Source organism: Saccopteryx bilineata, chromosome 3, assembly GCF_036850765.1.
Source record: "Saccopteryx bilineata isolate mSacBil1 chromosome 3, mSacBil1_pri_phased_curated, whole genome shotgun sequence".
NCBI lineage: Eukaryota > Metazoa > Chordata > Mammalia > Chiroptera > Emballonuridae > Saccopteryx > Saccopteryx bilineata.
In genome coordinates, this window is record NC_089492.1 from 27,726,673 (window position 1) to 27,739,111 (window position 12,439).

Here is a 12,439-nt window from a genome sequence, read left to right on the forward strand (position 1 = left end):
TTAGGAACCTCAGAAAGGAGAATCTTGTATTGAAAGGAGCAGAGAGCATATGGTATCTTTTTGTTTCTGCAACGATCCTGCTTTAATGGATGGGCTGGCTGCTCTGTGGCACCAGACAACCCTGAGCTTGGCTTTAGGCAGAGTGCTCGGGAGAGTTCTCTGTTAGCTATCAGCGTGGCTGTGGATTGTATGGAGGGAACAGCCGGCTCTGGCAGGAGGCAGCCAACAACGTCATGTTTCATCACTCCTCTGTGCCTTCATATGTGAGTTTTGTTTGCTGTTTATTGTCACGGGTGACCTTCTGGCTGGAACAGAGTGTCTAAATGTGTCTCCTAAAGTAAGAGAGAAAAGCTGCCAGCAGAGCACTTGCAGGGAAGTTGTTTCATTTGGAAATATGAGGAGGAAGGGAAACAGTTTCAAAAGTGTTTAAGTCCAGGGTGAGCAGGTTGCCAAAAGATAGACCTTGTGGATGAAGTAAGAGACTTGCTCCCATAAGGAGGATCGAACAGATGCTCCATCAGGAAAAGAGAAGTTGCTGACAGGGAGAGATGCTGTCAAATGCAAGCCGATTCCTCTCATACAACCCTGTTTCCAATGATAACAATTCTAAGGAAAGTTATTGAAATAACTTTCACCTTGCCACTGTCCACAGCTCTGGTTCTGTGGGGAGCTTGGGCATTGTGAAGGCCAAATTGTGCTCAGTTATCTCTAAATTCAGGGAAAACTTCATGGAAGATCCTGAGAAACCAGAAAAAAAATATAAGTATTTCCTCAATTAGAATTTTCCTCCATGTCATTTTCAAGTTTTGACTGTTCTTGGCTGGTCACGTGACACACGTATTGTTTCTTGATCCACATTCTGTAAAAATAGGAGGAGCTTCAAATCTGGGCTTTAGTTAAAAAGGTACTTGACTGATTTGGGACCAGCTGTTGTGTTCTAGGTAAAATTGCCACATAGATCTGGCTTGATTCATTTTATAAGAGAAGACAGCTCATGTTTTATATCGCCTCGGGGAAAAATAAATTCCTCAGTTGCCTTGGAGATTCAAAATTGCATCTACTGCTGAGCATTGTCCAGCCTTTTGGCTTGTTTCTGGTGAGCCTGTTTAAGTAATGTGGCTTTATTTAATTTGGCATAACTTTCTGTTTTTACTAAACAAGAGGGAAGTCAGGGTTTTGATAAAGAAATATCGTATTATATTCTAGGACTATTAAAATGTCAGTGAAAAAGAAGAAATGTAGGTGGTGTTAACAGTAAAAGTCTTCACATTTTACTTTTAAGAATACTGCTACCACTCATTAAGACAGTAATGCAATAGAAAATTTATGGACTTTGGATTTATATAGAACAACATTCATATTCTACTATTACAAGTTGCGTGTATTTCTTAACTCTCCAAATCAGCATTTCTTCCTCTATACCAGGGGTAGTCAACCTTTTTATACCTACTGTCCACTTTTGTATCTCTGTTAGTAGTAAAATTTTCTAACCGCCCACTGGTTCCACAGTAATGGTGATTTATAAAGTAGGGAAGTAATTTTACTTTATAAAATTTATAAAGCAGAGTTACAGCAAGTTAAAGCATATAATAATAATTACTTACCAAGTGCTTTATGTCGGATTTTTGCTAAGTTTGGCAGAATAAATCTTTATAAAACAACTTACTATAGTTAAATCTATCTTTTTATTTATACTTTGGTTGCTCTGCTACTGCCCACCATGAAAACTGGAATGCCTACTAGTGGGCAGTAGGGACCAGGTTGACTACCACTGGTCTATACAGTGGTGTTTGTCACAAACAGCTTAGTGTTAATCATTATAATACAACATGCTCCACAAATGGCAAGGGCTCAGAATATCTGAGTCTGCTTTCTTCCCTCTTCTCCTGCCTTCCTGGCAGATTCCCCTGAATAAAAGCAAAGTTTTATTACCATCCAGAGTACTTGGATCCTCTTCTCTTCAGACCCATAATAAGATATGGCAGTAAAATAGCTTCCTTTTATACCAATGTATTCATTACAGAAAGGAGAGTGGGGTATCAATGTTCAGCTTATATACAGGATAGAAGTATTAAAACTTCATACAGGAGAGCATAGATGTTAAAAGCACAGGATTTGGACTTGAGAAATCTTGAGTTCAAATTGAGGCTTAACGACTTGCTCAAAATCAAACTCATCATCTGTGTAACTATGGTGAACTTACTTAGTACAGACATGATTAGAAGAAAACCAATTTTACTGTCATCACTTCGTGTTTGTTTAATAAAAACAATATTTACTGTTCTGGGTACAGAGGACAGATACAAATCCTCCCTTTATTGGGCTTAATCTTTGAATGGGAAGGGACAGAGAGAAGCAAGTCAGTCAGTGAATACAAAAGATACACTCAGAATGACATAAGAGTAATGGCAGCATGAGTAATATTCCTGATTTCTCTCCTTGAAATTTCAACAAACTAAACAACTATAACACAGCAAAGGAACCCCAGCTGGGCTAGGAGGTATCCCTGAAAGATCCACACACAGAATGAACTAAAGGTGGGATGGGATGAAAAGGGGGTAGTAAGATAAAATGCATTCACGGTGGGCTTTGGAAAGGAGAGAAGACAAACCTGGAGTGACTGGGTTTATTTTCTCTGCTGGACTATGGGAGGAGGGAAGCTCTGGTTCTCTGGATTTTGCCTGAGGGGTAAGAGAGGGAAACTCAGAGTAACTGTGGCCCCATGTATATCATTTTCACAGCAACATTTCCGCAGAGGGCAGCCCAGGAATTTCACAGAGCTAAAAGTTGTAATACAATGACACCTACTGGAAGAAACCTCTCAAACTGAAAAGTACTTTTTCTCTTTTTTTCTTCTTATTCTTTTTTTTTCTCATTTTCTCTTTTGAATTTAATTTTTTTATATTTTTATTCTTTTTTGTGGGTGTTTTTTGTTTGATTTTCTTGTTTGCCTTTAAACTCTTTTTCTGTGGTTTTCTTTCTTGTCATAATTTTTAAAAATTTTTATATTTTATTTTGTACTTTTTATTTTAATTTATTATTTTTTTACTTTATTTTTGTTAGGATTCTTAACAATACCACTTTCAAATGCCATCAAGGAGGAAGGAATAGAATACCATGGCTACACAAGACAGAGACATAGTTCTGAAAGAAAATAAAAAAAATCTCCAGAAAAAGATCTCAATCACATGGAAACTTTGGTGTTAAATAAAGAATTCAAAATTGAAGTTCTGAAAATAACAAGATGTAAGAATATACCAATAGGCAGCTTAATGAGCTCAGAAAATCGATTAATAAACAAAATAAATAACTCACCAATGAGATTGAAACTTTAAAAACAGAGATGAAGAACTCAATACATAAATTGAAAAATGGGATAGCATGTTTAGCTAATATAACAAGCCAGATAGAGGAAAGAATCAGTGACATTGAAGACAGGCAGCTAGAGATGCTACAGAGAGAAGAGAAGAGAGACTCACAAATTAAAAAAAACTGAGAGAGCTCTATAAGTATTGTCTGACTCCATCAGAAAGAGCAATATAAGAATAATGGGTATATCAGGAGAAGAAGAGAAGGAGAACGGAATGGAGAGCCTATTCAAACAAATAATTAATGAGAATTTCCCAACCCTATAGAAAGAGATAGAACCTCAAATCAGAGAAGCAAACAGAATGCCAAGTTACCAAAACCCAAACCGACCTACTCCAAGGCTCATAATAATAAAATTGTCAAAAATCAATGACAGAGAAAGAATCCTTAAGGCAGCTAGGGAAAAGAAGGGCATAGCATATAAAGAAAAGCCCTTTAGGTTATCATCAGACTTTTCAGCAGAAAAATCTACAAATCAGAAGAGAGTGGACCCAAACATTCAAAGTACTGAAAGAGAGGAATTGCCAGTCAAGAATACTATGTATATCCATCAAGGTTATCTTTCTAATATGAAGGAGAAATAAATGTTTTTCTAGACATATAGAAGCTGAGGAAATTTATCACCAGAAACCCCCAACTACAGGATATACTCAAGGGGGTTGTTTGACCAGATTCAAAGAACAAATCAAATCTACAAGTAAAAGGTTACAATAAAAGAAAAGATGACCTGTGACAACAATAACATAAAAGAGGAGAGGATAAAGATCTGCAGTAGCAAAGAAGGATGGAGTGCAGAAGCACTCATAAGAGAAAGAACTCTTCTACATATGACAACTTTTCTCTTAACAATCTAATGGTAACCACTCATAAAAAATCCATTACTGAAACACACAGCTGAAAAAACAAAACAGGAGAAAGAATTATGGAATACCACCAAACAAACACAACTGAAACACAAAAGAGAAGAACCAAGAAACAAGACACAGAGCTACCAGAAAACAAATATAAAATGGCTCTAGGACATCCTCAAGTGTAATAATTATCCTAAATGTAAATGAACTGAACTCACCAATAAAGAGGCACAGAGTTGCAGATTGGATCAAAAAGTAAAACCCAACCATATGCTACTTTCAAGAGACACACCTAGCCTGGCCTGTGGTGGCAAGGTGGAGAAAGCTTCGCTCTGGAATACCTATGTCGCCATTTTGAAACCCTGGGCTTGCCTGGACAAGGCACATATAGGAGTTAATGCTTCCTGCTCCTCCCCCCCTTCTCTCCTCCTTTTCCTCTCTCTCTCATCCTCTCATTCTCTAAATATATTTTTTAAAAAAAGACACATCAAAGCTGCAAAGAAAAATTAGAAATGGAACTGCTCTTTGACCCAGCCATCCCACTTATAGGAATATAACCCAAAGACACCATATCACCAACTGAAAAAAAGAAATGCACCCTCATGTTTATGGCAGCATTGTTCACAATAGCAAAGATATGGAAACAGCCCAAGTGTCCATCAGTGGATGAGTGGATTAAAAAGCTGTGATACCTATACACAATGGAATACTATGGGGCTATGAAAAAGAAGGAAATATTACCTTTTGCAACAATATGGAGGGACCTGGAAACTATTATGTTGAGTGAAATAAGCCAGACAGAGAAAGAAAAATATCATAGGACCTCACTCATTTGAGGAATCCAAGGAATAATGAGAACTGAGGAATGGAATTGAGACAGAGGAGGGATCAAAGGGACCAGAGGAAAAGAGGACAGAGGGAAAGGGGATGATAGGATGGGATAAACCTGAAGGGAAGGGGGGAGGGCGCTGTAGAGAGAGGGGAGCAAGGGAGATGTTGAGGGAGATATGGGGGAGGGGGATGCATTTGGGGTGACTCTAGAATCTATGTAAACACAATTAATTAAATTAAAAAAATAAAGTAAAAGGTTGGAAAATGATTCTCCAAGAAAATAACATCCAAAGAAAAGCAGGTGTAGCCATACTCATATCTGAGAATGCAGACTTCAATACAACAAAAGTGGCTCTGGCCAGTCAGTTCAGTGGTAGAGTGTTGGCCTGGAATATGGATGTCCCAGGTTCAATTTCTGGTCAGGGCACACAGAAGTACTTCTCTACCCCTCCCCCTCTCATTTCTGTGTCTTCCTCTCTTTCTCTTTACCTCCTGCAGCCATGGCTCAATTACAGCAAGTTGGCCCTAGGCACTGAAGATGGCTTCATGGCCTCAGCCTCAAGCACTAAGAAGAGATTAGTTGCTGAGCAATAGAGCAATGCCCCAGGTGGGCAGAGCATTTCTCCCTCGTGGGTTTGCCAGGAGGATCCCACTCAGGGTGCAAGTGGGAGTCTATCTCTGCCTTCCCCCCACTCACTGAATTGAAAAAGAAAAAGACAACAAAGGTAACCAGAGACACAGATGGATATTTCATAATGATAAAGGGGATATTGTATCAAGAAGACATAACACTTACTTCTTTTGTGTGTGTGTGTGTGTGTGTAACAGAGGCAGAGAGAGTCAAAGAGAGGGACAGATAGGGACAGACAAACAGGAAGGGAGAGAGATGAGAAGCATCAATTCTTTGTTGCAGCACCTTAGTTGTTTATGGATTGCTTTCTCATATGTGCCTTGACCCTGGTGGGGCTAGAGCAGACTGAGTGACCCCTTGCTTGAGCCATTGACTTTGGGCTCAAGCTGGTGAGCCTTGCTCAAACAAGATGAGCCCGCTGTCAAGCTGGAAACCTTGGGGTCTCAAACCTGGGTCCTCTGTGTCCCAGTCCAACACACTATCCACTGTGCCACTGCCTGGTCAGGCAAGAAGACATAACACTTTATATATATATCAAACCAGAGAGCACCAACATATATAAGACATCTACAGACTGATCTAAAAATAGAGGCAGACAAAAATACAATCGTTCTTGGAAATATCAACACACTATTGATGGTTTTAGATAAATCATCCAAACAGAAAATCAATAAAGAAATAAAGAAATATTGGCCTTAAATGATACTTTAGATCAAATGTATATATTAGACATTTATAGAATATTTTATCCCAAAACTTCAGATTATACATTTTTCTCTGGTGTGTATGGAACATTCTCATGGATAGACAATATGTTAGGCCACAAAACTAACATCAACAAATTCTGGAAGATTAAAATTATACCAAGCATATTTTCTGATTATAAGGCTTAGAAATTAAAATTCAACTGCAAAAGAGGAAAGAAAGAAACCCACAAAAATGTGGAAATTAAACAACATACTTCTAAAAATGACTGGGTCAAAGAAGAAATAAAAGCAAAGATCAAAAGCTATATACAGACAAATGAAAATGACAAACGACATATCAAAATTTCTCACATGCGGCAGAAGCAGTAATAAGAGGGAAGTTTATATCATTACAGGCTTATAACAATAAACAAGAGATCGTAAGTAAACAACCTAACATTACACCTTAAGTAACTAGAGAAAGAAGAACAAAGGCAACCCAAAGTTAGTAGAAGAAAGAAAATAGTAAAAATTAGAGCAGACCTAAATGAAATAGAGAACAAAAGATCTATAGAATAAATAAATACAACAAAGGGCTGGTTCTTTGAAAAAATTAATAAAATCAACAAACGACTGCTAGATTCACTAAGAAAAAACGAGGAAGGACTCATATAAACAAAATCCAAAATGAAAGTGGAGAAATTACCGCAGATATTATAGATACACAAAGGATCATAGTAGAATATTACGAAAGATGATATGCCACCAAATTCAACAACTTAGAGGAAATGGATAAATTCGTAGAACTAGGCAATCTTCCTAGACTGAGTCACAAAGAAGTGGAAAACCTAATTAGACCTATAAGCAGGGAGGAAATAGAAACAACTATCAAAAATTTCCACAGAATTCCAGGACTGGATGGCTACACTAGTGATTTCTACCAAATATTTAAAGAAGATTTGGTACCTATTCTTCTCAAAGTCTTCCAAAAGTAGAAGAAGCAATATTCCCCAACAAATTTTATGAGGCCAACATAACCTTCATACCAAAACCTGCCAAAAACAACACAAAAAAGAAAACTTCAGACCAATATCTCTATGAATACAGATGCAAAAACCCTAAACAAAATACTAGCAAATCAAATACAACAACACATTAAAAAAAATACAAGGAGCACAAGGATGCTTCAACATATAGAAAAAATCAATGTAATATACCACATCAAGAAAACAAAGAAAAAACCATAAGATCCTATCAAAAGGCGCAGAAAAGACATTCAATAAGATACAGCATTCCTTTATGTTTAAAATATTCAGTAAAGTAATAAGAGAAGGATAATACCTGAACATAATAAAGGCCATATATGACAAATCATCAGCTAATATCATACTAAAAGATGAAAAAGTGAAGGCTTTTCCTCTAAAATCAAGAATAAGACAAGGCTGCCCACTCTCTCCACTCCATTCAACATAGTTCTGGAAGTTTTAGCCAGAGTAATTTGGCAAGAACAAAAAATAAAAGGCATCTATATCAGGAAAAAAGAAGTAAAGGCATCACTGTTTGCAGATGACATGATTCTGTATATAGAAAACCCCAAAGACTCCACCAAAAAAAGATTAGAAATAATAAACCAAAGCAGTAAAGTAAGAAGATACAAAATCAATATACAAAAAGTCTGTTGCTTTCCTATATGCTAACAATGTAACTTCGGAAAATGAACTAAAAAAATAAACACAGTTCTTTTTTACAACTGCAACAACTAAAAAAAATAAAATACCTAGGAATAAACTGACCAAAGGATGTGAAGGACTTATATACTAGAAACTACAAAATGTTATTGAAAGAAATTAAAAAAAGACACAACGAAATGGAAAAATATTCTATGTTCACGGATTAGAAGAATCAACATAGTTAAAATGGCCATATTACCTAAAGCAATATACAAGTTTAACACAATCCCCATCAAAATCCCAATGTCATTATTTAAAGAAATAGAAAAAAAAATCACCAGGTTTGTATGGAAACATAAAAAAAACCCAGTGACCAAAGGAATCCTGAGAAAATGAATGAAGGCGGAGGTCTCACACTAGCTGACTTCAGTTTAGACTACAGAGCAACAATAACCAAAACAGCATGGTAATGGCAGAAAAACAAACATATAGCCCAATGGAATAGAACCAAGAGCTCAGAAATAAAGCAACATATATATGGACAAATTGTCTTTGACTAAGGAGCCAAAAACACAAAACGGAGACAAGAAAGCCTCTTCAATAGATGGTCCTGGGAAAATTGGAAAGCCACGTGCAAAAGAATGAAACTTAACTACAGTTTGTCCCCTTGCATGAAAATTAATTCAAAATCAATCAAAGATCAAATATAAGATCTGAAACAATAAATTACATAGAAGAAAACATAGGTACTATGTTCAGGGACCTTGGTCTTAGAGAATTATTTATGCATTTAACCCCAAAGGCAAAGGATATAAAGGCAAAAATATATCAATGCAACTATATAAAACCGAAAAGCTTCTGCAAAGCAAAAGAAACTGATAACAAAAGAAATAAGCAGACAACTAAATGGGAGGTGATATTTGCAAACAACAGCTCCAATAGGGTTTAATATCTAAAATATATAAAGATCTCTCAAAGCTCAGTGACAAACATGCAAATAATCTAATTAAAAATGGGGAGAGGACCTGAACAGACACTTCTCTCAAGAAGACATTCAAATGGCCAACAGGTATAGAAAAAGATGCTCATCTTCACTGGCTATTTGAGAAATGCAAATCAAAACTACAATGAGATATCACCTTATACCTGTTATATTGACATTATCAACAAGACAGGTAATAACAGGTGTTGGAGAGGATGTGGAGAAAAAGGAACCCTCATTCATTGCTGGCAGGAATGCAAATAAGTACAATCATTATGGAAGAAATTATGGTGATTCCTCAAAAATTTAAGAATAGAATTACCATATGACCCAGCAATCCCTCTACTGGGTATCTACTCAAAAAACTTGAAAACATTGGTACATAAAGACACATGCACCCCTATGTTCATTGCAGCATTGTTCACAGTGGCCAAGACATGGAAAGAACCAAAGTGTCCCTCAATAGAGGATTTGATAAAGAAGATGTGGTACATATAGACAATGGAATACTACTCAGTCATAAGAAATGATGACATATTGCCATTTACAACAACATGGATGGACCTCGAGAACTTTATACTGAGTGAAATAAATAAGTCAGAGAAAGCTAAGAACTATATAATTTTACACATAGGCACATAGGTGGGATATAAAACTCAGACTCATTAACAGATAAAAGTGATGTGGTTACCAGGGGGAGGGGATGTGAGGGAGGGGGATGTGGAAAGGGGGTGGGGAGAAGTGTGTAAAGAGGGAGAAATATGAGGTGATGGAGAATGATTTGACTTTGGGTGATGGGTATACAACATAATAAACAGTTCATCTGCTGTAGAAATGTTTACCTGAAACCTATGTACTCTTATTGATCAATGTCACCCTGTTAAAGTTAATTTTCTAAATAAAAATTAAAAATATGATACAAACAAATAAAAAACAAAATACACATATGAATAATCCTATATTGTATTACACATAAAGCAGTGATGGGTAGAAGGTATATGTTAGAGCTAGATAGCATGGTGGTCTCAGATAGCCTCTCTAGAGAGATAACAGTCGAGCTAAAAACCTAAATGATGCAAAGGAGGCAATCTTATGAGAAAAGATTTCCAGAGTGATGGAAAGTCAGATTCAAACGCAGGTGAAAGTTAAAGGGAAAGAACACTAGTATGAACAAGGGATAGGAGAAAGTTAGGGAGATGGGCAAAGGGAAATTATGGACGACTTTGTAGAGCATGGTAACAAAGTTACATTTTATTCTGAAATTATTTTAAGCAGGTTGATTGGTAGATTTACTCTTTTACAAGATGACTCTAAAGGAGTGAACTTTAAGTTTGGTGTATATATTAAATTAGCTCTTAATACAGTTCCTGAAACACAGATGACTCTCAATAAATGTTTGCTCTTATTAATTATTGGTTTTTATTAACTATATATATATATAAATGTCTGCAATACCTAGAATAAACATGAAATAATTAAAAAACTAATCTATGTATCTATGTTTTTTGGCTAACAATGGTTTTATTAACATTAATTACCATCCAACACCTTCCAAAATATAAGAAGCATAAATTTCTAAGTCTTTCATATCATCAATACTTTGAGTATAGAAACATACCAGCAGGAGAATTCTGTAAAAACTGATCTGTGCAGGAGAAAGTTCTGTTCTAGTGATAGAGAGGGTTAAACCAAGTTGCTGCAGTTGAGATTGTATATTAGTTTGTTCAAAATACACATATAGTGTTGTAGCTGGAATTATTCTTTTTGTGTGTTTGTGTGTGTGTGTGTGTGTGTGTAACAGAGACAGAGAGAGGGGAAGATAGGGACAGACAGGCAGGAAGGGAGAGAGATGCAAAGCATCAATTCTTCGTTGTGGCACCTTAGTTGTTCATTGATTGCTTCCTTATATGTGCCTTGACTGGGGGCTACAGCAGATGGAGTGAACTCTTGCTCAAGCCAGGGGTCTTGGGCTCAAGCTGGTGAGCCTTGCTCAAACCAAATGAACCTACGCTCAAGCTGGCGACCTTGAGGTTTTTGCACTTGGGTCCTCCATGTCCCAGTCCAATGCTCTATCCACTGCTCCACCACCTGTTCAGGCTAGAATTATTTTTGAAATGTCATTTGGAGAACACTCAGTAACATAAATGACAACTTCTGTCTGGTCATCTAACAAGGTTTTAATACCCTCTACATTTACTGAAAGGGTCTGGTTTCCTCCCAAAATTTTATGCAATGATTCTACCAATTGCTGTTGCTGCCTTCAAATATCTGTTTCTTCTTTGTTGTTGTTGAAAACTAAAAGCACTAACCAATCTTCATCTTATTATTGGGCATACCTCTACAACCTACTGCCTTCCCTTGGCAAAAGAGATTTTCTTGTGTGCATTCCACTGGTGGAATGTTATTGTTGAAATATCCTTTTCCTGTTCCCCCAAAGGCCCTGCAGTTGGTTTCATTTTGCAAAAATACCATCTCTCTCATCTCCTAACAGCACTGGAGCAGAAAGAGCACTTGCAGTGTTGATCAGCTGGTTGGACTGGGCAGGAGCTTGCGTAGGCTGACGGCAGAGAACATGTTGTATAGTGTGTTGTTGCTGCTCCTCCTGCTGTGTATGAAGTCCTCCAAATCCCAGTCCAGTTCCCAAACCAGTACCTGAACCAGCACTAGTTCTAGTTGTGCCCAAACCTGCACCAAATCCAAAATGTTTGTTCTGAGTACCACAAAAGAGTCCAGTGGAGCCTTTGTTAGCCGGAGCAGAAAAGCTGAATGCAGAAACTGCTGTTGCAGATGTTGTCCCAAGTCCTCCAAACCCATCTTTAGAACTCAACACTGACAATAAATTAAATTGCGCTCTCTTATCATTTCTTAAACCTTCCAGGAAAGAATTGGGTTTCTTTCTACAATTGCGTATCGTAAAGAAATGGATACTAATCTTCTGGGGGCTGCAGTAGGTGCAGATGTTCCCGAGAGAACCCCAAAGTTGAAGGCCATGTTGTGGGAGCAAGGGACCAAAAAGCTGCTCCTGTGACACTTGATCACAGTGTATTGCTATTTTAAACCTGTAACCGTGGTTGCTTGGGGAGAGGTTATGGGGTATGTTTTAGAGTTCCAGTAGGAAAATAACTATGAAGAAACTGAATTACAAATATCATATGTAGGGGGAAATGAGGTGAGAGAAACTTTTGAAGTCAGTGCCCACAACAGAATTCTTTTTTGGGTCTTTGCAGCCTAAATGCAGAATGGTCTATAAACTCTTTTACTAAAGTAAAGACATTTTGTAGCAGGCCAGTTCAGAGCAGTTGGTTAGACACCACACATGTAACATGCAGAATGAATGGGGCTTGAGTTTCCAGTGCATGTCTGTATAATAGCAATATAGGAACAAAATGGTGTGTACTGGAAAAAAAAAAGTTGATATA

The 12,439-nt window shown here is 37.2% G+C and overlaps 1 pseudogene; it reads right to left on the minus strand.

The window, feature by feature from the left end:
• Window positions 1-631: 631 nt before the first annotated feature.
• Window positions 632-12,011, minus strand: LOC136329744 (nuclear pore complex protein Nup54-like; annotated as a pseudogene).
• Window positions 12,012-12,439: the final 428 nt, after the last annotated feature.